The sequence below is a fragment of the Dermochelys coriacea genome, chromosome 6 (genome assembly GCF_009764565.3).
Source record: "Dermochelys coriacea isolate rDerCor1 chromosome 6, rDerCor1.pri.v4, whole genome shotgun sequence".
NCBI lineage: Eukaryota > Metazoa > Chordata > Testudines > Dermochelyidae > Dermochelys > Dermochelys coriacea.
This window is the reverse complement of record NC_050073.1, coordinates 91,300,614-91,325,461: the sequence shown is the minus strand read 5'-3', so window position 1 is coordinate 91,325,461 and position 24,848 is coordinate 91,300,614. Positions and strand designations below refer to the sequence as shown.

At 43.2% G+C, this 24,848-nt stretch overlaps 1 long non-coding RNA gene across 2 annotated transcripts in view; it reads left to right on the top strand.

Annotated features, from left to right (window-relative positions):
- LOC122460615 overlaps nucleotides 1–24,395 on the top strand; it is a 42,337-nt gene extending 17,942 nt beyond the window's left edge. The window contains exons 1-3 of one of the 2 annotated variants that reach the window (XR_006282038.1): nucleotides 19,241–19,345; nucleotides 21,266–21,438; nucleotides 22,703–24,395. This is a non-coding gene — a long non-coding RNA (uncharacterized LOC122460615). Of the gene's footprint in view, nucleotides 1–19,240; nucleotides 19,346–21,265; nucleotides 21,439–22,702 lie in introns of those variants that run through there. The other variant, XR_006282039.1, reaches the window with a different exon arrangement.
- Nucleotides 24,396–24,848: the final 453 nt, after the last annotated feature.

Sequence of the window (24,848 nt, the reverse complement as noted above, 5' to 3'; positions counted from 1 at the left end):
CAAATATCTTGTCAAGTCCTGTCCCTGGGAGCTGAGATGAAACAAAGAGCAGGGCGAGGGTTGCGAGAGAGTCTTCAGGGACAAGAGTGGATCCCAGGAGTATATTGTGACAGACGTATTCTCACAAAGTGGGAGTGTGCTAATAAAGTTTGCAGATGATACAAAGCTGGGAGGTATTGCCAATTTAGAGAAGGACCGGGATATTATACAGGAGGATCTGGATGACCTTGTAAACTGGAGTAATAGTAATAGGATGAAATTTAATAGTGAGAAGTGTAAGGTTATGCATTTAGGGATTAATAACAAGAATTTTAGTTATAAGCTGAGGACGCATCAATTAGAAGTAACGGAGCAGGAGAAGGACCTTGGAGTATTGATTGATCATAGGATGACTATGAGCTGTCAATGTGATATGGCTGTGAAAAAAGCTAATGCGGTCTTGGGATGCATTAGGAGAGGTATTTCCAGTAGGGATACGGAGGTTTTAGTACCGTTATACAAGGCATGGTGAGACCTCACCTGGAATACTGTGTGCAGTTCTGGTCTCCCCATGTTTAAAAAGGATGAATTCAAACTGGAACAGTTACAGAGAAGGGCTACTAGGATGATCCGAGGAATGGAAAACTTGCCTTATGAAAGGAGACTCAAGAACTAATGGATATAAACTGGTTATCGGGAAGTTTAGACTTGAAATTAGATGAATGTTTCTAACCATCAGAGGAGTGAAGTTTTGGAATAGCCTTCCAAGGGAAGCAGTGGGGGCAAAAGATCTATCTGGCTTTAAGATTAAACTCGATAAATTTATGGAGGAGATGGTATGATGGGATAACGTGATTTTGGTAATTAATTGATCTTTAAATATTCATGGTAAATAAGTCTAATGGCCTGTGATGGGATATTAGATGGGTGGGTTCTGAGTTACCCAGGAAAGAATTTTCCGTAGTACCTGGCTGGTGAATCTTGCCCATATGCTCAAGGTTTAGCTGATCGCTATATTTGGGGTCGGGAAGGAATTTTCCTCCAGGGCAGATTGGAAGAGGCCCTGGAGATTTTTCACCTTCCTCTGTAGCATGGGGCACGGGTCACTTGCTGGAGGATTCTCTGCTCTTTGAAGTCTTTAAACCACGATTTGAGGACTTCAATAGCTCAGACATAGGTGAGGTTTTTCGCAGGAGTGGGTGGGTGAGATTCTGTGGCCTGCGTTGTGCAGGAAGTCAGAGTAGATGATCAGAGTGGTCCCTTCTGACCTTAGTATCTATGAAGAAATGATAATAACTTAGTTTCCACCCACTCCTCTCACCAGACACGAAGGCCTGATTGTGCTCTGAGGCACATCAATGACAAAACTCTCATGGGTTTCAGTGGGAGCAGAATCAGGCCCAGAGGCAGCAGAAAAGCTGGGCTACAGATATATGTGGGTAATCAGGAGGAGGTGCACGTGAGTGGGTAGTAGGTAGGTAGATCACACATCACAAACACTGAAGGCTGGATTGTCCAAGCCCAGCCTCACTTGCTTTCTTTGCAAAATATGAATTATTTTTTGTATTAGAGCAGTATCTAGAGATCCCCCTCCAAGCTGGGACCCCCATTGTGCTGTATATACACACTGTGAGAGGCAGTCCCTGCTCTTGAAAAGCCAGTAGTCTAAATACATAAACAGACAAAGAGTGGGAGAAAGGAAGTGCTGTTATCTCAATTTTACAGATGGGGAACTGGGCCCAGCTGCCCAAGGTCACACAGTGAGTCTATGGAAGAACCAGGAACTGAATCCAGAGCTTCTGAGACCTAAGTCAGTGCCTTCACCATCCTATATAGGAGTAAGTTAGCTCCCACTGTTATCTGTGCCCACAACTGATCTCTCTTGGGCATCTAAGTACCTGATTTGCATACATGGTCTGGTACCATACATAGACATACAAATGAAATAAACTACACCCACAGATAATTGGGGATGTGAAATGGAGACTGCACTGAGTCCAGGTTGGGGGAAAAAAAACATGTTCTCCCTCCCCTCCCCATTTTAAAGTGGTGAGTTTTGAAAAGTCTTCAGAGTCTGATGTGACATGGTCCCAGGCACAACTCAGCTGTATAAAGGCATGGCTGAAAGAAAGCGAGTACCTGCCAAAGCCATTATATGATGCAGCCAGTCCCCTGAATTCTGCTATACTTCATTAGTTAAGCTCCTCTCATGCATGACTTTGCACCTGTTAGTGGATGTAAAGAATCCATGTTGAGATGCATTTGTTCCATTACTCATGTCCCATCAATAATGAAATGAAGCTAGTTCTGAATCCAATCTGGGCTCATGCAAGAGTTCTGCACCATGCTCCTTGATTGCCTACTGAGGGACTGATCCTCACAGTGACTGGGTAGAGCTGCATGGAAAAATGGGAGGACAGAAGAATCACCAATGAAACCCCAGTTTACTTTAGCCTCATAATATCACACTACTATAGCATGAGGTCCCATTGTGTCAACACAATATGGTGACACTACATGAAAATCAGAGTACACAGCTTCATCACTCAGGACCTGTCCTGTTACAGAATGTAAAGAAAAACATGTCTCTACACAAGAATATAAAGGACAATCCAGAGAGCACTTCATTATAGTAATGGATTCAGGAAGGTCAAATGTGGCCCCAAATTTATCTTTTATAAACAGAAGCTTTTACAGATACCTAGCCAATAAAAATGATGCCATTTTAAAATATTCCAATGGAAACAGTTTGAAGTAGGGCTGTCAAGTGATTAAAAAAATTAATTGCAATTAATTGAACTGTTAAACAATAATAGAATACCATTTATTTAAATATTTTTGGATGATTCCAGTTACAACACAGAATACAAAGTGTACAGTACTCACTTTATATTTATTTTTATTACAAATATTTGCACTGTAAAAAACAAAAGAAATAGTAGTTTTCAATTAATGCTGCCCACTTCTTGTTCACAATGTCACCTGAAAATGAGAACAGGTATTCTCATGGCACTGTTGTAGCTGGTGTCACAAGATATTTACATGCCAGATGCGCTAAAGATTCATATGTCCCTTCATGCTTCAACCATCATTCCAGAGGACATGCATCCATGCTGATGACGGGTTCTGCTCGATAACAATCCAAAGGAGTGCGGACTGATGCATGTTCATTTTCATCACCTGAGACAGATGCCACCAAAAGAAGGTTGATTTTCTTTTTTGGCGGTTCAGGTTCTGTAGTTTCCGCATCAGAGTGTTGTTCTTTTAAGACTTCTGAAAGCATGCTCCACACCTCATCCCTCTCAGATTTTGGAAGGCAATTCAGATTTTGAAACATTGAGCTGAGCACTATAGCTATCTTTAAAAATCTCACATTGATACCTTCTTTGCGTTTTGTCAAATCTGCAGCAATAGTGTTCTTAAAATGAAATATGTGGCAGAATGCGTGTAAAATAGAGCCGGAGGCATACAATTCTTCCCCAAGGAGTTCAGTTACAAATTTAACTAATGCATTATTTTTTTAATGAGTATCATCAGCATAGAAGCATGTCCTCTGGCATGGTGGCCAAAGCATGAAGGGGCATACGAATGTTTAGCATATCTGGCACGTAAATACCTTGCAATGCTGGCTACAAAAGTCCCATGCTAACTCCTGTTCTCACTTTCTCGTGACATTGTAAATAAGAAGTGGGCAGCATTATCTCCTGTAAATGTAAACAAACTTGTTTGTCTTAGCAATTGGCTGAATGAGAAGTAGAAGTAGGACTGAGTGGACTTGTAGGCTCTAAAGTTTTACATTGTTTTGGTTTTGAGTGCAGTTATGTAACAACAACAAAATCTACATTTATAAGTTGCACTTTCACAATAAAGAGATTGCACTACAGTACTTATATAAAGTGAACTGAAAAATAGTGTTTCTTTTATCATTTTTACTCTGCAAATATTTGTAATAAAAATAATACTATGAAGTGAGCAGTGTACACATTGCATTCTGTGTTGTAATTGAAATCAATATATTTGAAAATGTAGAAAAACATCCAAAAATAGTTAATAAATTTTAGTTGGTATTCTATTGTTTAACAATGCAATTAAAACTGCGATTAACTGTGAATAATTTTTTAAATTGTGATTACTTGTTTTGAGTTAATCGCGTGAGTTAACTGCGATTAATCAACAGTCCTAGTTTGAAAAAAACTATAAAACCAAAATTCCCCTGTAGTGTTTGCAATCCGACTGCAGCACCCTGTTAATGCGTGTGTTCTCAGCTTCATACTTGTGACTCAGTCCAGGGGCATACCAAACACCCTCCCTTTCTTTATGGATAGATGGGACCTGGGCCCAGTTATGAGAGTGCTCAGTATCAGTATATAAGTAAATAATTAGCAAATAGAAGAAGATGGTGTTCAAGAATACATAGCATAGTTTCTGGGTTTTGTAGGGCCAATAAAATGAATTGTTGTGCCCTGCAAATGTCTTCCTCCATGCAGCTCTTTACATCAGCACTGAGCAGTCCCAAAACTTTTTGCTATTGTGCCATAGAGGAGTGGTATAGAATCAGGTGAAAAGCGCTGTACTACTGCATGAGAACCCAAACATGAAACTCACCAGAAACAAAAGTGGAAAGGGCCTAATCTACATTCACTGTCCAAGCTGAGAGAAATGCAAAAAGTAAAAAAAGTGAAACCAAGAGTGAAAAGTAAAACAGATTCTTAAAGTTCTTTTGCTTTAATAATCTCAAGGTTTAATGTTAACATGGCCGAGGAGCGCTATTTTTCAGAAATATCTGATAGTTATCCTAATGGCATCCCTTTAACAAGACATCCCCTTGTATTTGTATGTTTAAAGTCAACCCAAGAACGTCAACAATATTTTGTGTCTGAATTTTATTCCATTTTGTTCTGAGTGTCAATGCATTTCTAGTGAATGGCATTAATCCTGTTTGTTTCTTTTCCATGCAATTGTTTGTTCATTCGGTTTGTTTAGCATATAATGAGGTTGTAAGCAACTAAGGGACACTTTTTTTTGTATTTATCATCATTAGGTTTTATTATTTCTACAAGTTCTACACTGTGGAACTTTCAACCTGATGTTATTTTGTGTATCCTAATATCTTCCAAATAATGCCAGCTCCAGAAATGGCTATACAGATGCTGTGTGGTATTTGCCTAATGAGGAGAACATGTTTTTCAGTGATGACCTTTCTGTCACATTTCAGCTTCCAAAGGGAGAGAAATGTTTCTGTCCCCTTTAATGTCAGGCTCCCTGGCTCAGTGCAGCTTGAACATACACATACAAACAAGCAAGATCATTAACAAGACACTGTCAACTTGAAAATCACCATTCTGTCCAAACATTACCTGCCATTGATACAAGGAACTTCTGAGATGACTAAAATGGAAAGGGGAGGGGGAAATATAAGGTGGGGGGAGTTCTGTCCTTTCAGTTTGGTTAGGGCTGCACTGTGACTTGACATACATGTTTTCACAGGAGAGTAAGAAAGAAAGCTGGCTTTCGGGGTTGTGTGTATTGTGATATAGGCCAGCATTAATTTACTACTCCCCTGGAGAAAGGGGAAAGCAATCAGGGAATTGTGCTTCAGTCCATCACATAATACAGACTACGGCTACCTTCTAAACACTAACAGGGGAGCAGAATATATTCTGCTAAGAACATTTTTAAAGGATTTTAAAGGGAGTTCAATCGAAAATAGGATTTTTTTGAAACTTAGTCCATTTAAAAAAAATCGAGTTGGCAGTGTCCTTTGAAATTATTTAATATATAAGTGTGCTGTGATATCATCTACAATTTGGGGAGTCTGAGGTGCACAGAAGCACTAGGGAAGTTTTCTTGAACATTTCATGGAACATGATTTGGAGAAGGAAGAACAAGAGATATCATCTGTAGTCATAACCGTGTTAAAATCACCATAAGCAAATGAAAAAGGAGTACTTGTGGCACCTTAGAGACTAACAAATTTATTAGAGCATAAGCTTTCGTGAGCTACAGTCACTTCATCGGATGCATTTGGTGGAAAAAACAGAGGGGAGATTTATATACACACACAGAGAACATGAAACAATGGGTTTTATCATACACAATGTAAGGAGAGTGATCACTTAAGATGAGCCATCACCAGCAGCAGGGCGGGGGAAAGGAGGAAAACCTTTCATGGTGACAAGCAAGGTAGGCTTTTTCCAGCAGTTAACAAGAATATCTGAGGAACAATGGGGCGTGAGGTGGGGGGGAGAAATAACATGGGGAAATAGTTTTACTTTGTGTAATGACTCATCCATTCCCAGTCTCTATTCAAGCCTAAGTTAATTGTATCCAGTTTGCAAATTAATTCCAATTCAGCAGTCTCTCGTTGGAGTCTGTTTTTGAAGCTTTTTTGTTGAAGGATAGCCACTCTTAGGTCTGTGATCGAGTGACCAGAGAGATTGAAGTGTTCTCCAGCTGGTTTTTGAATGTTATAATTCTTGACATCTGATTTATGTCCTTTCATTCTTTTATTCATTCTACACTCGATTACAGACCTAAGAGTGGCTATCCTTCAACAAAAAAGCTTCAAAAACAGACTCCAATGAGAGACTGCTGAATTGGAATTAATTTGCAAACTGGATACAATTAATTTAGGCTTGAATAGAGACTGGGAATGGATGAGTCATTACACAAAGTAAAACTATTTCCCCATGTTATTTCTTCCCCCACCCCATCCCCCACTGTTCCTCAGATATTTTTGTTAACTGCTGGAAATAGCCTACCTTGCTTGTCACCATGAAAGGTTTTCCTCCTTTCCTCCCCACCCCGCTGCTGGTGATGGCTTATCTTAAGTGATCACTCTCCTTACAGTAAAAAGAAAAGGAGTACTTGTGGCACCTTAGAGACTAACAAATTTATTAGAGCATAAGCTTTCATGAGCTACAACTCACTTCATCGGATGCATCCGATGAAGTGAGCTGTAGCTCACAAAAGCTTATGCTCTAATAAATTTGTTAGTCTCTAAGGTGCCACAAGTACTCCTTTTCTTTTTGCGAATACAGACTAACACGGCTGCTACTCTGAAACCTCTCCTTACAGTTTGTATGATAAAACACATTGTTTCATGTGCTCTGTGTGTGTATATCAATCTCCCCTCTGTATTTTCCACCAAATGCATCCGATGAAGTGAGCTGTAGCTCACGAAAGCTTATGATCTGATAAATTTGTTAGTCTCTAAGGTGCCACAAGTACTCCTTTTCTTTTTGCGAATACAGACTAACACGGCTGCTACTCTGAAACCTGTCATAAGCAAATGAGTAACCTACAACTTTAAAATCTATATAATCTACTTTGATTGCCCTAACTATTATGAGGTTCATAATCAAACTCAGAATTAACACAAAGCAGCCAGATATAATATACATCTTGAGGTTTGTTTGTTATATTTTTGAAATTGCCAAAATACCCTATTTTTCATTCTCCAATTTCTCATAAAAAATTATACAAAATGCACTGTAAATGCCCCAAAGGAAAATTCAGCTTTTATGAAGAAATACAAAAACCTTACGTACCAAAACCATATACATATGCACACATTTTTTTTTCTTTAATTTTTTTTGTCTGCCACCTTCACATTTGTTTTAATTACAAATGTCTATTCAGGGGACAAATGGTCTCATGTGCTATGCAATATAAACATACAAACAAAAAAATCTATGCTTTTCCCATGCCTGTCTGAGCATTCAGTGAATGTTTGCCGGTGAGTTTAAAAAAAAAAAAAAAAAAAAAAAAAAGCTCCTTACAAAGCCAATTAAAAGTAATGCAGCAAACAATATATGTGTTTTTCCCCCCAGCTTCGAAGCCAGCATTTTTTACACAGTAATTTTTATAAAAGTTTCAGTTCATCCAGCCTTCTTTGCAATTTCCCTCCTACAGTATTTCCATTCCCCATATCCCAGAACTAATGCATTCACTTTGCCAAAAAAAAAAAAAAGCATTTCTGCCTGTCAGACTGTTACCTGCTCCTCTTCAGTGAGTTTTATTATTATCATCATTAGAAATGGACTCTGTTGTTTTTGTTAGGAAGTTTCTGAAAGTTGCTTCTCTTAAAACTACAACAGCAAAACCTTTATGGATGGAAACAAATTCATGCTCTCTGTTCAGGTAGTGCTAACACTGCCCTGAGAAACTCCATCTCTTTCCTCTGCGTAGTGTGATCTTGCTTGAATTTATGTTAAAGTTGCATCAGCTTTAAAAAGTTTGCTTTTTTAAATTAAATCCAAATTATAATAGATCAGACTTCCTTCAAATATAACATATAACATAGTATTGCCCATTCCAAGAGTTCAAAAACGATGAGTCAGAGCCAAAAAATATGAAATTGGACCAAAAATATGAGATTTTTTTTAAATAAAATTGATAAATCCTGTTGTTCTCTTCTGGTTTTTGAACCTCCCCAGTCACCCACAATGTGTATGTGATAATTACAGGTTGGAAATTCATCCTTACATTCATGCAAAATCTACACATACAAAATGCAGGCTCTGGATTCCCTGGGCAACTGTTTCACTCCTCCACTTCTCTGCAGTACAAGTGGCCCAGTGACCACTAGTGGCCAAACAGGAAAACTATAAGCAGCTCAGGCAAATTTCCTGAACACGAGTGTTTTATTGCAAATTTGCAGGAGAATTCCCAAAATCAGCGTGGAATTGTGACACTCACAACTGTATCATGAGTGTTGGCAAAACAAAATCTGGCTTAGCCAATTCTGTTGAGTTATCCATTCACATAAGGCCTCAGATTCTGATCTCACTGGTAGAGCTTCACTGGTATCATACTTTACACCAGTATGAGAGAAGAATCAGGCCCCATGATTTTTAGTTCTCTATAACTTGGCAGCACATTTATCACTCCAGGTGTACTTGCTGGTTGGCACTGATTGTTTCATCTTTATTTAAACTAGTGACAATTTCACATAAGAGAAACAGTTTGACCAAGAATTCTCTGTAGACCTGGGTGATATGCCATCAAGGCCTGCTCCAAAGCACACTAATGTCAAAGGAAAAACTCTCATTGACTTCAGCAGGCATTGGAGCAAAACATTAGAATTTTTGCTAACTCCTTTCTCTAGCCCTTTCCTTCATTCATTTGGTTTAAAGTCTTTTTTGAGTAATGGTTGAACACGTTCTAATTCTTTCCCTTCTTCCTCTTGAGATAGTCTGCAGAAGATATTTCTCATTTGATATCAGAATTTTGACTCTTACAGGAATTATCCCATAGTTTAACTCACAGACAGTTTTCCATAAGCTAACACAACTTCAAAGCCATAACAGGCAAAGACTTACAATTTCATCTAATAGTAGATAATGAAATGTCTTTGATTATTAATGCCTCAGTGCATAACCACTTATATTTGAAACCCCTCTGGCTGTTCACTAATTCTGCCATTCCATCACCTTTTACTGCAATTTTGTGTTCTAAAATCTCCGCTTCTTTTTTTTTTTTTCATTTAAATACGTTTCTAGCCCTCATAGTTGTAATGGTAACTTTGAATATGAACCAAATGCCGTGTTTTCTGCCTGAGAATGCAGCTGGCCTGAAACAATGTCTCTGAGAGGTGTGAACTGCACATTGCATCTCAATGGGTTGTCAACTCTGAAGGTTAATGGCATAGGAGCATTGCCAGCAGATCAAGGGAAGTGATTATTCCCCTCTATTTGGCACTGGTGAGGCCACATCTGGAGTATTGCATCCAGTTTTGGGCCCCCCACTACAGAAAGGATGTGGACAAATTGGAGACAGTCCAGCGGAAGGCAACGAAAATGATCAGCGGGCTTGGGCACATGACTTACAAGGAGAGGCTGAGGGCATGGGGCTTGTTTAGTCTGCAGAAGAGAAGAGTGAGGGACCTTCAACTACCTGAAGGGGTGTTCCAAAGAGGATGGAGCTAGGCTGTTCTCAGTGGTGGCAGATGACAGAACAAGGAGGAATGGTCTCCAGTTGCAGTGGAGGAGGTCTAGGTTAGATATTAGGAAAAACTATTTCATTAGGAGGTTCTTAAGGCCTGGCCTGACAAAGCCCTGGCTGGGATGATTTAGTTGGTGTTGGTCCTGCTTTGAGCAGGGAGTTGGACTAGATGACCTCCAGAGGTCTCTTCCAACCCTAATCCTCTATGATTCTATGATTTTCACTATTGATTGTTCTAGCAGAAATATCCAGTCAGTGTGCCAGAGCCAAAACTGCCTCCCCACCTGGTAAATTTAACATCAAAATAAATAAAGAATGCAGTGGGTACTCTGCTGAATGTATCATTCATGTTCAGATTCAATTAATTAAAAACCTGCATTCTAAATTTAAATGAAACCGCCACACCATTTACCAATCTGCCACACTAGAATGCTGCAGAATCTAGGAAACTCACTGCAGAAGTTACATTAGTTTGACATCTGTACTATGCAAGGTCTTGGAAAAATTTTTGAAGGAGAAAGTAGTTAAGAACATTGAGGTCAATGGTAACTGGGACAAAATACAACATGGTTTTACAAAAAGTAGATCGTGTCAAACCAACCTGATCTCCTTCTTTCAGAAGGTAACAGATTTTTTAGACTAAGGAAACGCAGTGGATCTAATTTACCTCGATTTCAGTAAGGCATTTGATATGGTTCCACATGGGGAATTATTAGCTAAATTGGAAAAGATGGGCATCAATATGAAAACTGAAAAGTGAATAAGGAACTGCTTAAAGGGGAGACTACAACGGGTCACTGAGGTGGGGTGGTGCCCCACCCCCCGTGAGAAGAAAGGCTGAACCAGGCCAGAGAGGCTGCGCAGACCCGCAGCCACTCAGAGAAGGCCTGGGGAGAGCCAATCAGGGCAGGGGAGAGGCAGCCAATCAGGGCCGGCATAGGCAAAGAGCAAGGCAGTCTCTCCCTGGTGGGCAAGGGAGGAGGACTGATTCCTGAGCTGAAAGGTAGCACCTTGGACAGAGCAGTGCTGGGGAAGGGCAGAAGGAGCTGGGGAGCTTCAGCCAAGGAAAACCCCAGGCTGCCAGCCTAGCTACAAAGGGCTGGGCAGGTGCATAGGGCTGAAGGGGAAGCAGCCCAGGGACAATAGCAGGGCAAGGGAGAGAAGGAGGGCAGAGAGACTGCCGCTAGAGGGTCCCTGGGTCGGGACCCAGAGTAGGAGGTGGGCCTGGATCTCTCCCTTCCCCCTTGTACTACACCTGGCTGAAGAGGAGTGTGGCCTGATCCAGGCTGTGACTGGTCCCTGCAATAAGGGGGTTAGACTCCGAGGCTGCAGCCAGCCACTACAGCATGTGCAGATTGTGGACTGCTGATAACACCAAACCCCCGGAAGAGGGCTAGACTGGACTAGGGGGCACTGCTGGAGGGCAGTGTCCTGAAGTGGATGTCGCCGAGCGGGGAGCAGCGCGAGTCTGGATACCAGCACAGCAAACAACGGATGGGACACCACCGGCAGAGAGCACACCGCAGAGGACAGAGCTAATTCCCAGATGTTCCAGCGGGAGGCGCTGCGGTGGTGACTCTGAACCCCATCACAGTCACACTGAAAGGTGAACTCTCAGGCTGGAAGGAGGTTACTAGTGGAGTTCCTCAGAGATCGGTTTGGGGACCAATCTTATTTAATCTTTTTATAACTGACCTTGGCACAAAAGGCAGGAATGTTCTAATAGAGTTTGTGGATGACACAAAGCTAGGAGGTATTGTCAATACAGAGAAGGACCAGGATACCATACAGGAAGGTCTGGGATGACCTTGAAAACTGGAGTAATGGTAATAGGATGAAATTTAATAGTGGAAAGTATAAGGTCATGCATTTACGGATTAATAAAAAGCATTTTTTGTTATAAACTGGGGATGCATCACTTGACAGTAACAGAGGAGGGGAAGGATCTCAGAGTACTAGTTGATCATAGGATGACTATGAGCCGCCAGCATGATATGGCTGTCAAAAAAGCTAATGCGGTCTTGGGATGCATCAGGCAAGGTATTTTCAGTAGAGATAAGGAGGTGTTAGTACCATTATACAAGGCACTGGTGAGATCTCATCTGGAATATTGTGTGCAGTTCTGGCCTCCCATGTTTAAGAAAGATGAATTCAAACTGGAACTGGTACAGAGAAGGGCTACTAGGATGATCCAATGAAAGGAAAACCTGTCTTATGAAAGGAGACTCAAAGAGCTTGGCTTCTTTAGCCTAACCAAAAGAAGGCTGAGGGTAGATATGGTTGCTCTCTATAAATATATCAGAGGGATAAATACCACGGAGGAAGAAGAATTATTTAAGCTCAGTACCAATGTGGACACAAGAACAAATGGATATAAACTGGCCATCAGGAAGTTTAGACTTGAAATTAGATGAAGGTTTTTAACCATCAGAGAAGTGAAGTTCTGGAACAGCCTTCCAAGGGAAGCAGTGGGGTCAAACGGCATATCTGACTTCAAGACTAAGCTTGATAAGTTTATGGAAGGGATGATATGATGGGATATCCTAACTTTGGCAGCTAATTAATCTTCAACTATTAGCGGTAAATATGCCCAATGGCCTGTGATGGGATGTCAGATGGGGTGGAATCTGAGTTACTGCAGAGAATTCTTTCCTGGATGTCTGGCTGATGAGTCTTGCCCACATGCTCAGGGTTTAGTTGATCACCTTATTTGGGGTCGGGAAGGAATTCTCCTCCGGGGCAGATTGGCAGAGGCCCTGGGGGGGTTTCGCCTTCCTCTGCAGTGTGGGGCATGGGTCACTTGCTGGAGGATTCTCTGCAACTCCAAGTCTTTAAACCACGATTTGAGGATTTTAATAGCTCAGACATAGGTTAGAGGTTTGTTACAGGAGTGGGTGGGTAAGATTCTGTGGCCTGTGTTGTGCAAGAGGTCAGACTAGACAATCATAATGGTCCCTTCTGACCTTAAAGTCTATGATTCTGCCTGCCATATGAGGCAGTGGATCCTAGTAAATATTTAATACTCACCATCTAGACCTAAACTTAGTTTTACCCAAGGATGAAGCAGTAAATCTAGAGTGTGCAAAGGCTTGTGATCATGAAAACATCAATCCCACATACAAGCATTACAGCTTATTGTCTGTTGTTCAGCATCCAAGTCCATGTCCATAGGCAGCTGGATATGATGAAGAGTGCAGTATAAATACCTAGATGAATGGAGAGGTGGATGTTAGGCCATTAACATGTATTGTCTACAATTTGTTTTAGTCAAACAATAACTTTTTCAGTCCCACAAGCAAGCATAACTCTTTTTTCTACTTGGAAAATAAACCCATATGATACAGTGTCTTCCCAGCACTAGCCCAACTAGCAGAACCAGGTCCTTCATGATTCTGTGAAATGGATGATGTTTGCCTACTGGATGTATATATGGCCATCTGATTTTACAGTTTACCAGTTTGCATAGTTTAGGAAATTTGATCTCTAGTTAATCTCTAGTTCCACCACAGCTAATGCCTCCAAACTGGCAGTGCATGATGAAACCACCACTATCTTATCTTCTGCCATCTGGTCCAATGCAGTATCTGGGCATGACAGACATAGTAAATCACCATTAATTTTTTCACCCATAATGGATGAGGTCCTCACTCCTGTCCTGCCACCTTTACACCATGTCAAAGGGCCAGAATGGCACAAAGGAACCATTGTGGACAACAATCAGAAAGCTGCCATCTGAAGACTCCTTTGCAAGCCCTGGTGTATGGGACATACTAGGGGTGGAGGTGTGCATGAAGTGCAGGGCTACAGCAGGTTGTGCTGCAGAGATTTTGGATAGCGCTGGAGCCCATAGGGCTGCCTAGGGAGGCTACCATAACCTATGCAGCTTGTGAATGCATCGTAAAGCCATCAGACCCCCTCTCTCCCTAGGCTGCGAGTTCTGTGTTGCAGCTCTTAGAATCACACTCATTATGTTTAATGCTACCTTACAGCAGAGCTATTTCCTGAGGGACACTTCCCTCATCTCTTTTGGGTTTCTTTATGCTACTGAAATACCATCAAGAGGCTGGGGGAATAGAAGGGGGAATTAGGCATTCAAGCACTAATGAAATTTCTTTCACTCCCAGTATCATTATTGTTTTCAACTGCCCATCAACAGTCACAGCCTCTTACTATTTAATTCATGAAATTAACCCACTCTTCTGAACCTCAAGCAGTGTGATCCCTCTCTACAGCAGCTCAGATCTATCTACCTGATGTCCCTCATTAATGTATTAATTGTACACCTTTTTCTCTCCTATCTTTCATTTAAGTCTCCTTACATTTCAGTATCTTTTCTGCTTAATTCTCTTCTGTTCTGCTTCTTTCCTACCAAGTATCCCATTTCTCAGCAGTTAATCTTGATTTAGCATTCCTTGCCCCACATTTATCTTGTCCGTGTGTAATCAGTCTACGAGGAAGAGCAGGCCCTGCTATTATTTGCCTTGGTAACATCAATAATATCTTGCACATGAGGAAACCTCTTTTTTCCTGGCTACAAGTGACCTGGAAAGGGGGGGGGGGGAATTGGCTTGTGCCCTTTTTTGCTTCCCTGGGCCTATGAGGCTTTCTATTTATTTGTTTCTTTATTTGTAAAGGGGCTGGGTTTTTTTCATTCAAAGTTGAGGTCTTGTCTATACTATTCTCCCAGAACACCCTACGGATGACTGGAGAACTAAAAATAGGATTATGACATCACAGGCTACAAAGAGTTGAAACCTACTTATTCGAAAAGGAAAGTGAATCTTATTCAGTCATTTTAAAACTCTGTGTTAAATGGAAATTAAACACAAACAATTTAAAAATGCCTAGCAAACCTGGGAGGAAAGAGCTCTTTATCAAAGACTCACTCCCCTACTCTTTCACTTAAGGGATGGGAAAGCTCCCAGTCCATTTCTATCTTGTTAGATAGTTCTATCTAGTTCTTATATGGCCCCACCACAGAGCTGGAGCATCTCCCAAATATCTAAAAATACAAATAATAATCTCTCTCCTTGTAATCTTCCATCCTTGTAGGGGAAATATGGTTGATTGGGGCGGGGGGTTAAGTGAAAGGTGCTTGTTTGTTCTCGTATTCATTCCCCTGAGTCTTCCAAGGAGATCTCCATCAAACCCAGAAAGGACAAGACTTGACATTACTGGTATTTCTAAGGTAAATGCAAGTGGTAAAAAGTAGCTTTTGGAAGTTCCTTATACCTATCATAAACAAGGCACAAGCACAATTTAATTTTTTTTCTTTACAGTTCCCGTTTAAAGCAACTGTTCACTCTGGAGACACAGAGAAAAGAACTCTGGATTCCTCCTACCTAGTGATAAGCTGCCAAAATCTTAACAACCGGTTCCCTCCTCACCCCAAGAGGGGGTCATAGCCCACCCCTGCCCCCCGGGACTCCTGCTCCATCCAATCCTCCACGTTTCTTGACATCCCCCCCCGGGACCCCTGCCCATCCCCTGACTGCCCCCAGAACCGGGCAGGAGGGTCTCATGGGCCACCGTAGTGGATGCCCACCCCGCCCTGCCCCTAAGAGCCAGAGGGACCTGCCGGGGGCAAGGTGGGGAGTCCACTGGTGCTTATCTGGAGCAGCTCCCAGGAAGCATCCAGCAGGTCCCTCTGGCTCCTAGGGGCGGGGTAGCATGGGGGGGGGAACAGGGGGAGCGGCCGCTCCCCCCACTGATCACATCAAAAGTGGCTCCTTAGGCACCGACTCCCTGGGTGCTCCGGGGCTGGAGCACCCACAGGGAGAATTTGGTGGGTGCAGAGCACCCACCAGCAGCTCCCCGCCGTCCGCTCGGCCCCAGCTCACCTCCACTCCACCTCCTCCTCTGAACGCGCTGCCCCGCTCTGCTTCTTCGCCCCCCCGCCCGCTTCCCTCGAATCAGCTGTTCGCGCAGGAAGCCTGGGAGGGCTGAGAAGCAAGCGGCGACTTTGCGCTCAGGCCCAGGGAGGCGGAGCAGAGGTGAGCTGGGGCGCGAGGAGGTCTGCCCACGCCGCAGCAGGTAACCCGGGCGCTGTGCAGGGGAACTGCTCCCCGCCCCAGCTCACCTCCGCCTCCGCCTCCCTGGGCCTGAGCACGAAGCCGCTGCTTGCTTCTCAGCCCTCCCAGGCTTCCCGCGCAAACAGCTGATTCGTGGGAAACTGGGGGGGGGGGGCGGAGAAGCAGAGCAAGGCAGCGCGTTCAGAGGCGGAGGCGGAGCGGAGGTGAGCTGGGGCCAAGCGCGGAGCAGGGAGCTGCCGGTGGGTGCTCTGCACCCACCAAATTTTCCCCTTGGGTGCTCCAGCCCCGGAGCACCCATGGAGTCGGCGCCTAAGGCCAGTTGGTCAATTTAGAAGCCCTTTTAGAACCGGTTGTTCCTCCACCGGTTCTAAAAAGGCTTCTAAATTTAACAACTAGTTCCAGCGAACCCGTGCGAACCGGCTCCAGCTCACCACTGCTCCTACCCCAACTCCAACAGTCAACCTAGGAAAATGGTGGCTGCTTGAACATGGAAAAAACCAGCTTGCTATCCAAAGTATGCCTGTTTGAGAACAGCACATACTACCAGCATCACCACTTGACTGCAGCTCCTGTGCACCTGTAATTATTCAATGGATCTATTGCTCCAGTGGGAAAAGCTATTCTGTTTCCTCATGGCTCATCTGGGGGACATAGTCTTTGTAAATATTGACTCACTCTCTCTTTTTAATGCTTAGTGGGAACATTGTCCCAGAAAAATAGCAGGAGGTGTGTGTGTGTGTATATATATATACACACACACACACACACACACATATATACATATATGAGAGATAGAGATCAGAATTCAGTCTAACAGGATTCACCCCACCCACTTGATGTCAGTGCGTCCATTTTTACCCAGATTTCAAATAATTTTAACAAGATATTTTACCTTAAAAGGTGACAGTTTTTTTTTCAGCAGTGTTGCTCACTCATAGGTCATTTTATTATTTCCTAACAGACCACAGCAGGATGAAGATCTACAATGAACTAACTAGATAATCTTGAAGGTGTCAGTTATTATTATACACACTGGATCGTGCATTAAACCTAGAATGTGGTTTTCAGGAGCTGATTTGGTTGTCCCAAAGCTCTGACTCACAGGAGAACATTACCATGGGACCAGAATTTATCTTACACTTCTATAAATCCAAAGTGACACCACTGGCATCTGTGTTTTTACTCTGGATTTACACTGGTTCAGCTGAGATCAGAATCTGGCCTCTCATTAGCAGGGCTAAGGAGAACATATCATCTTTTTCCTTGGCAAATGTGAAGAAATAAGAAGAGCAGCTGCATGGCTCCCTTGGGATTCCCTGGTACTGTTGAATTGTTCTGAGCATTAAATACTAAGAAGTGTCTCACTTCTCAAGCTCAGTCTTGCCTGTTAATGTAAAAGCACCATTAGAAACCTGATCTCTCTCCTTGCTTGGCTGATGATCATTGTTCTTGACACTCACTGGTGCACAGGACTGTGACTAATTTAGTGATGCTGAGTTGTTCAGTGACAAAATCAGTGGGCGGAAATGAGACCTGACAGTGCAGCCTATTTGTCTGTGCTATAAAGCAGAATGAAGGGGGACAGTTGCTCTCTTATATCTTAATATCATGATGACAGATGGGCCAGAGCCAACAACACACACCCCAAACACCCCCCCCCAAGCTTCGGAGGAGTTTGGCTCCTGATCTGAACTTTGGGGTTCAGGTCCAACTCTAATTCAAGAATAATTCTTCACCTACTTCTTCATCATGAACCTGCTCGGATACAAAGGCCCGGTTTACACTGCATGGACTAGAGCAACACAGCTATGTGTCGCTCATAGTGTAGATGCAGTCTATAGCAACAGAAGGGGGTTTTACATTGCTGTAGGAACTCCACCTCCCCAAGCAATGGCAACTGGATCAACAAAAGCATACTTCCATCGACCTAGCAGCATCCTACACCAGGGGTTAGGTTGGCTTAACTACAGCACTCAGGGTCCTGGATTTTTCATACCCCTGAGCACCACAGCTATGTCAAGCTAAGTTTTAAGTGTAGACCTGGCCAAAGGAATATCCAAATACTGACTTCCTGCTCAAAGGAATATATTGACACAGGTTTCAGAGTAGCAGCCATGTTAGTCTGTGTTCGCAAAAAGAAAAGGAGTACTTGTGGCACCTTAGAGACTAACAAATTTATTTGAGCATAAGCTTTCCATCCGATGAAGTGAGCTATAGCTCACGAAAGCTTATGCTCAAATAAATTTGTTAGTCTCTAAGGTGCCACAAGTACTCCTTTTCTATTGACACAGGTGTTTGCCTAGATCTGCTCAGGGTGTTTTACCTGGCTAATACCTGCTAATGTAATTGTAACCTACTCTATGAGAAAGCTAGGTGACCTGGTTAGTCTGAAAAATTGCTTACAAGGGTTTTCTTTCCCAGAAAAATAAGGAATCAGATGTGAATGTGCTAAGTTAACTAAAGTGGGCAGGACTGATTAAAAGCCTGCAGCTCATTGGCCTTGTGTGAAGAGCTGAGAGAACAGCATGGGGGCGGCAGATTGGCAGTGAGGGGCTGGGACACAGCTATGGAGTTGGAGCCTAGGACTGGAACAGCAAGGTGAACTGGCAGAGCTGTAGTGGAGGGGAGCTCAAACAGATACCACCAACACCGTGGCTGACACTAGCAGCGTTATTGATCAGTCAAATCACCTCCTTAATAATCACGAACAGTTGGGTTTCTTACATACATTTATGCTGACTTAATCTTTTTGGGGAGAAGGAATCTGGAGGCTCGATTCAGTAAGATACATTTGAATGAAGACACTTGCTACCTGCCATGTGCTGGGCTTTGTAACTGAAAAAAAAAATTGTCTTCTTCTAACTGCCATTCGCCTAACAAAGACACCGAGTCCCTCTTTCACTAGCATGAGGGGAAGGTGTTCAACACTGCCCGTAGTAGTGAGCGCTGCATGCACAGCAGATGGTACAGCCAGGCCCCAGTGCACATAAGGAGGGAGGAGTTTATACTCCAGAGTCTTTTCACAGCAGAGTGGAGGGAAGACAGACAGGCACAGGGTTTATTGTAAAATGGATTTAAAGGGGCATTGCTAAAAAGCACAGGCCCCAAACTTAGGTTTTGTAAAATTAAGGTTTTACAAAAGATGAACAAAATGCAGCTAGGATTTATTTATTTTTAAATTAACTTTCTGCCTATTAAATATTTTCCTGAAAAAAAAAGCAATTTTGTTTACTTGTAAATATTCCCCTGCAGCATTAGAAACCCAAACACACCGAGCATGTGCATGAGAATCAGCACTTCTAACAGCTCAGGGGAAGAATGTGAAAACGACCAGTCTCATTTCACAGCCCCCAAAGGCCAGAGGTGAGTAAAGAGCACAGGAGAAACAAGTGATGAGATGTTTAACGTCCTTTTGGTTTTAACAATATAACACTCTGTGACTTCCTAACCCAGCCCTCATCTAGAGAGACCTCACATGGTGACACTAGTCACTGCAAGCTGTACTAGTCTGTGTGATTTGAGCAATTACTTACTGGCAGGACTTCATTGCATGGTAGAAAATGGATTTCTACTGGGATGAACTTGGCATTTGATTTTTACCAGGCACCAGATTCAAATCCGTTATCAGGGATGGTGATGAAATAAGCTGTTTTACCTTTTACTTTGAAGAGGATACTTAACCTGCTAATTTTCTTATTTTTCTACATTTTAATTTCCCACAGTTGTCATTAATAAACATTTGGAATCTGGAAATGAAAATCTTATAGCCTTGCCAAAGGTTTCCTCTCTTACATGTTTATTGTAGGGTGAGCACTGGCCTGAGCACACTGGTCTCTGTGGAATTTCTGGGAGCTCTTGAGCATACACTGTGTTATTATCAGCAGTTCCTCATGACTACACAGACTGTTCTGTTCCTGCGGAATGGCTCAAAAGTGCTAGAGAGTGAATACTGCTAGCTGCTTTGTCATCATAGCTCTTTTCATGAGCCCTGTGTCGTGAAGACTGGTTTGTTTGTTTTTATTGCAAGGTTGCACAAGCATACCGGGCTGAGTATGCTGGTTTGCCAGGAGCACTGACCTGTACATACTAATTTGTTGTGAGCTAGTTGGCAAAAAACGAAAAATGAAAATTTCTTTCTATCTATTTAAACAGGGGAAAGTGTTTTGTGAAAATGTTCACGAAAAAGCCTTCCCATCTCAAGCAGTTGTAAAGGTGGCCTGGAGCACTAGGATGTGTATTGTATGGTGTTAGGGTCACCTGCCTGCTTCTAAGAGATTAAAGCTTTCTGCCAGGTTGCCCCTCATGCTTGGGAGGTGCTCCCCATAAACATCTGCAAAGCTACCTAATTCATCTCCTTCAAATCCCTCCTCAAAATTCCTTCACCGTGATGTCCGCAAAGAACTTGACAACAATTAGGTTGCTGGTGTGCTGAGGCCATTGCCTGTCATGATGACAAATATTCTCTTATTGTTTCCTCATACTCCTCTGTCTGTTTGCATCCATCTGTTGATTCTTGTCTCATACTTTGACTGGAAGTTCTTTGGGCAGGGACTGTCTTTTTGTTCTGCGTTTGTACAGCATCTAGCACAAGGGGTCCTGATATGTGACTGGGGCTCTTTTAGGCTATGATAATATTGCAAGCAATAAATAACAATAAAGTTCAAATCAATTCAGCAGTAACAGGAGAGCACAAGGGCACTCTCAGCTGTTAGTTAGGATCACTGGGTGTATAAACCGATCATTACTGTAGAGCCGGTTGTGCTCAATGCTGGGCTGCCAGCTCTGATTTTGTTATTTAAGTGTACACACGTTTTGCAACTAGACAGAAAAAAGAGCAGAGGTTAGTTGAATTTTGGCCCCTTCACCCCTGTCAGTTACTCTTCTAGCACTGATACGATGGTGCTTTTTCTTTTCATATCAAAATGTGCATCTGCACTTACTGCACCAGTCTCTTACTGGAGGCTTTTTTCAGGCTGGAAAGCTGAATTTGGGTCATTTTGAGCAGTACATATTTCATAACAAACAAACAGCTCATTCAGAAAAGCCTGTGCCAGTGTCCGTCATGTGACTTTTGAATTTTTCATGCTAAAATTGATTACAATGTGTTTCCAGTTTTATTTTTGGTGCCATAACAGTAAAGCTGGTGATCTAGCAATCAGCTTGGCTGTTTGGCCTCATTTATGGGCCCAATCCTGCATTCCTCATGCACCCACAACTGCCAGTGAAGTCAATGGTGCATAAGGAATGCAGGATGTCCACTGTGCTGGTATTCATGCTGAGTATAAGATAGGATCTCTGTTCTTTCTAAGGATGGTGTCACAGCTGCTCCTGGGGAGAGAAACAAAACAGCTAATGAAATTAGACTGCTGCATTTCTAAGTCCGAGCACAAGATCGTTTCCCTGTGTCACTTCTCCATGGAGATAAGAGAGGAAGGGAGAGAACGCACTTCTGGATATTCATGCTGCTACGGCAGGATCAGGGGTGAGCTGGAAAGGACAATGTAAAGATAAAAATCGTGGCTGAGTTTCATCTCAGGGTTTGCACTAATTTCTGCCAGCATAGATGTGGGTGGAGTCTCCCAAATTATGAGGTGACAAAAAGTCCACCATAGGGGAACCATAGGCAGCCTCCTTTCCACAAAGGGACCAGGAGTGAAATCCTGGCCTGATTGAAGTCAATGTGGGGGTTGCCATTCACTTCAATGGAGACAGAATTTCACCCCGAGTGAGCCGGCACCACCTAACATGTAGGCGGAGCCCAGTAAAGAAGTGTGATCCGGGCAGCTATGGCGTGCACTGATTCAGTATGTCCTCTGGACATCCTCTACAGATGAGGATCAGTGCATTAATTTACTGGGGGCAAACACCACAAGAGAAGGCAGGAGGCAGCAGCAGCAGCTGCTGTCCCTCAGAGTGAATCCTTTCTGTGGTGTAATTTATATGCAGAGAACAGGGCCACCCAGAGGATTCAGGGGGCCTTGGGCACTTGAGCAGGTGGAGCAAACAGGGGGAGCAGACATAAAAAAGGGTGCCAGCTGCTTGTACTCACCCGGCAGCGCTGCAGGTCTTCTTCGGCACTTCGGCAGCGGGTCCTTCACTCGCTCCGGGTCTTCGGCGGCACTGAAGGACCCCTGTTCGCCACTGAGTAAAAATTAAAAAGGCACCACTTGTGCTCAGTGGGCTGCTGCCTTGCTCCCCCCCTAGCTACGCTACTGGCCTCTTCCCTGTCTCAGACCTCAGACTTCAGACATTCTCGTGGGGGGCCCCTCTGGGAACTGGGGCCTGGGGCAAATTGCCCCACTTGCCCCCCCCCGGGCGGCTCTGGCAGAGAAAGTGGGAGTGGGGAAGAAAAGGGCTGTGTCTCCCAAAAGGACTGGTATGGCGACTATGATAGCTTTTGACAGCCAAACTCCCCATCGCTTGCCTTCACACGGCAGAGTTGTTTTTATTAAAAGTAGGAGAGAGAAAGGCGGATATCTTGGGCCTTTAAAATATGCAGATAGCTCAGACAGGTGGGACCCTTTATCTGGGAGGGCAGCCCAGCTAGGAAAAGGAAAACTCTGATCTCAAACCCTGATCCAGGGGTTAAATGAAGGCTGGCGTTGGGCAGCGGTGACACCATCAGGACTACGGCAAAAAAGTAGGAAGAGAGTGGGTATGTACTCAGTTTAAGTGGGGAAAGGCCCTCTCACTGCGGTGTATGTCAGGGACACCAACCGATACACGATCGTTCTTATTGACGCAAGGTGATGATGTTGGTGCAAGCAGGAGAAGAAGAAAGAGAGTGGAGCGGCTGGAATTGCAGTACAGATACCGCTGAGCTTTCCCTAAAAGGATGGCAGAGTAGAGCAAGGAGACTGTGTTCAGGTTCCCCTTACCAATGGAAACAAATTCACAGAGGAGTGAGGAAGCCATGATCCAAAGCGGGCCTGATGGTCCAGAACAGAGTTACTACAAAATCTCCTGAAGGCTGAGAAAAAATATTCACTCCCCACCCCTCAATTAAATATTTCTTAGAAGCTAATTCCTCCTCCACTCACCCCCAGCACCAGTCCCATATATATGGATCTCATGTAGGAGGAGTCCATGGGGATAGGAAAAAGAGGACTCCTCTCCCCTTGTAGGGCAGAATGACAACCGCGCTATTACATGTCCACCACTGCAACCCAGAGCTTGCTGTAGCTCCACCTAGAGTAGGGTTGCATTCTCAAGGAGGAACAGTGGCCCATTCAGCGGCAGATATACCCACCTCACCCATACACCTCTACAGGCCCACTCTGCCCTGGCTCCTGAGTGCTACTGCACTGGAAGCACTCACGATGCTGGGGTCTCACAGGGAAAGCATGGACCGCTTCATATGGCCCCAGATTCTATTCTCTGTATACCACATGTGGGGCCATCCTCAGCAGTGGAGTCATCTGCAATCATGGAGGGGGGATGATTTGCCACTAAAGATAAAGGAAAGAGGGAAATGTCAAATTAAGGTCCCTGATCAATTATGATCATTAATGATTCCACAGCACTTTTCAGAAGTGTACGGGTGATAGACTTACTACTAAACCCTGGTGGTCCTGCACAAACTTCCCTCTGGCCTCCCAAATTGCCCTTGCTTTATCAATTGTATGTGATGTATGTTTTCCCGTTCTGGTCCTAAACAACTGCCATGTTCCACCCCAGAATTGACAGTTATATGCAGTACACGCAGCATATATTTTCTTTTGAGTTCCCTTAAGGTGAGGGAAAAGCTCATGCTTGGAGGAACTGAGGATCCTCTACTGCAGAAATCCCCTCAGAATTGTTAGCTGATCTCTTAAGAGTCCATTCAGTGCTGTCTGTCATCACTGAGCATAAGCACAATTGCCATATGCATTTCTCACATTCATCACAGAGAGCTCAAGAGCCCTGGCAGAAATTCAGTTGACACCAGGAATTTGTTCTCATCAAATATATAAAAAAAACCTGCCTTCAGGTCCTTTTCTTTTTGCATGGGACTCTAAGTGGATACCATGTAACTGGTAATTATTTAGCAATCAATGTGCAGTCTTAATTGCTTCTCCCTCAGCTGTGTCAAAACCACAGAATTTCAGCCTGGAGGAAGGTTTTGTGCATATTCGGAGAACTGATTCCCTACTGTATGACATGTCATATTAATTTCTCCTGGTGCTGTCACAGCTTCCTTGGAAATCAGGATTATGGACAAATTAAAACAATAATAATAATGAAATGCTGCAATTTAAGGCTAGATAATGGTAAAATTAGTGACTGATGAACATGTTTCTCCACATTAGCCATATATATAAATATGCTAAAATTAGCCTAAAGATATCCGTAAAAGAGGGTTTGATTTCTTGGGAGGTAACTGGGTAGTTCCCACTTGTGATTGGGTCAGAAATATGTTGGGGACATCCTTTCTCATAGTATTATGGGTTATGATCCCAAGAAGAAATAGAAATGCATCAGAAATCCTGAAAAAATAATGTATAACTAGAGCCCTAGGCCTCCCCTCTGTAAAAGATTGACAGTGGGGAAGAAAGGGAGAGAAAGATACCAACTCCCATCCCCATCCTCACCTCCCCACATTTCTGAGGGGGTACTAAGAAGACCTGTGATAAACATCACCGCACAAACTCTAGTTTTTATTGTATCCTATTCTCCAGCCTATACCTGGGCATAATCTAATTAGCCTATAAGCTCCTTAAGGCAGGGCCTTTATCTTTATGCAGTACTTGCCTGTAAAGGATTCTGCACATTTTGATATGATATTAATAAGTAGTAAATGCTAGAGATGCCATACACAAAGGGCAAGACTATACTATTAGTCTGAATGAGTTATTTTAGATTAAGGAAAAATAAGCAAATGCAAAGGAACAAAAGCCAAGTCTTCATGAGAGA